We start from the raw sequence: 2,708 nt of genomic DNA on the forward strand, positions 1-2,708 counted from the left end.
TGTATTACATACAAATGTTATGCAATGTTATAAAATAAATTTAAAGCCAATTCACTTCAGACATTTTCATTTCAACACAAATTAGTAGACAAGGAAGAAATGCTTTTCTGCCCATCAAAATTCTCTGAAGCTAAGCCAGGCACGTAGCCATGGGGAGGGGGGAACTATGGGGTGCTCAGCACCCCCAGTTAGAATCTCAGACCACCCCCTCCAGTATGAGAATTTGCTTTATCCACTTTTGAAATAATACATTGTTGTCGCCTTCTTTTTTCTCATAAGCAATATCTGAAGTTGCTAAAGATGCAATAAATTGAATTTTGATTTAGTAGTTAGTGATATGAAAATGTGGGTAAATTAGAGCTTGTTTGTATTAGTGTTTGTTGTAGCTGTAATTGTTGTTGCAGAATTGGCTGCTGATCTGGTCATCAACTGTGGGTTGAATTAAGAAGTGGCTGACACTGGGTCAATTGTTGTTGTTATTGTTGAAAGTATGTGAAGAATTGTTGCTGTAAGAAATTTATGGTAGTAAACGCATCACTACACATGTTTATATAAGAACAGAGATGGGCATCAAAAAGCCATTTTATTTCTACTAGTCAGAGGGGATTATTATTTGTGAAAAAGGAAAGAAATTTTTGAAATTTCCCAAAATATACATTCAGAAAGGATTTTTCAGGTGAGAACTTTCACTGAATAATTTTTCTTATTCTTTGAACAAAGTTTATACTGAAATCATTTTGTGTTAAACTAAAAAAGCATAGAAATATTAATAATTCTAAATCTCTCTTAAGGAGACTACGGCAGCAGTACTGGATATTAATAGTTATTAATAAAATAACAATTAATAAAAAAGCATAACTTTGATGAAATTGAAAAAAAAAATTGCTTGAACTGAAATCTCTTACGAGTTTAATTTAAAAGTACATAAATTTTAAGAAATTGTTACTCTTACTACGATATTCTACCTTAGAATTAATTATTGCGAATATTAGTGCCCAAAAGTAATGAATCACTACCGAAAAAAAGAGAACTGAAGCAATCATTGCTGAATTTCCAATTTGATTCATCTAATAATGCTAAACAGAAGAGGATTGCAAACGAAGTTTCACAGCTCAAGGGAGGTCTTGCAAAGTCTTTGACACCCTCATTGGATGATCTAGGACAGGTCGACAGTGCAGCCAGTTCTAGCAAAGTTTGATCCAAAAATTTATGGAAATCAGAGATGTGACTTCTTGTCAAGCTGGTATACTGGTTGTCCATGGTTAGAGTATTCTCTTTCAAAGAAAGCCTTATTTTGTCTTGCTTGTCGGCACTTTAATACTTCTGCTCAAGCTGATAATTGTTTTATTACAAATGGATATTCTAATTGGCCTCATGCAAAAGAAAAAAAACAAAGGTTTAAATAAACATGCAAACTCTGCATCCCATATCCAAGCTATGGTAACATGGAAGGAATGCCAACAACGTTTATCCACAACAACATCCATGTCTTCAATTTTGCAAAATGATCAGTTGAGCAAAAACCGTTATTATATCAGTTCCATTGTTGATATTGTTCATTTTTTTTGTGCAAATGAATTGCCTTTTCGAGGAAACAAAAATGAAGCTTTTCAGGATCTTTATTCGGAAGATGACACGCAGCCTTGTGGTCTTTTTATGAAATTATTTCAGTATACATTAGAGAAGGACTCAAAGCTAATGGAATGTTACAGCATGATTCCAAAAAATGTGACCTAAACCTCAGCAGCAATGTAAAATGAAATCATCAAATTGTTGAGAAGACACAGTCAGCCTCGTGATCGATGAAATAAAATGTTCTGATGTTCCTTATTTTATGCTGAAATGTGACGGAACACGTGATTTGAGTAATACTGAAAATCTTGCAATTGTTATTGAAAAATGGCAGGGTTCTGGAAAAGTTAGTTGTGATGCCAACTACTCAACATTACGATGCTGAAACATTGGCTGACTTGATAATTAAGGAATTAACCAACCTTTGCACTGACCCAAAGCGTATGTTGTCACAATGCTATGATGGTGCTTCTGTAATGTCTGGCAAAATAGGTGGCGTTCAAAGAAAGATTCAGAATCGACTTGAGAAATATATACCCTATGTTCATTGTCTTAATCATTAGTTGCATCTTGTCATGATTAACACAATAAAGCAGATTCCGGAGTTAGCTACGTTCTTCAACACCGTTAATATTCTTCATAATTTTATTAAATGGCCAAAGATAGCTAGTCTCTGCAAAGGATTGAAGTTGCCACATTTTATGGAGCATAGGTGGTTGGGTCATTTCACTGCCATTGCTTCTGTAATAGAAAATCACTCCAAAATTGTTGGTTTGCTAACCGAATGCACAGATTCGTCCGATTCAAAAACGTGTAAAGAGGCAAGAGGAATTTTACATCAAGTTCATTCCCCAAGGTTTGTTTTTCTAGCCCTTGTTCTTAGCAAATTTCTGCATATCATTAGACCAGTAGACAAACAGCTTTAGAGTCACAAATGTGATATATACCATGGCCTTGGGCTTCTTAAGATTGCCAAGAGTGAAATAACCAAACTGAGAAACTCTTTAATATTTGATGAGATTCTAAAACAAAAGAGTCAATTTAATATAATTGAGGAACACATGCATCGAAAAGATTGCAGATCCTGACGTTTTTCAGATTATGTTGTTGAAGTGCTGGTACCATCACAAGATGAC

At 34.4% G+C, this 2,708-nt stretch overlaps 1 protein-coding gene across 12 annotated transcripts in view; it reads right to left on the reverse strand.

The window, feature by feature from the left end:
• Positions 1-2,708, reverse strand: part of LOC106881190 (girdin) — a 176,959-nt gene that overhangs the window by 18,231 nt on the left and 156,020 nt on the right. The window lies entirely within an intron of this gene.

This window comes from Octopus bimaculoides, chromosome 11 (assembly GCF_001194135.2).
Source record: "Octopus bimaculoides isolate UCB-OBI-ISO-001 chromosome 11, ASM119413v2, whole genome shotgun sequence".
Lineage (NCBI taxonomy): Eukaryota > Metazoa > Mollusca > Cephalopoda > Octopoda > Octopodidae > Octopus > Octopus bimaculoides.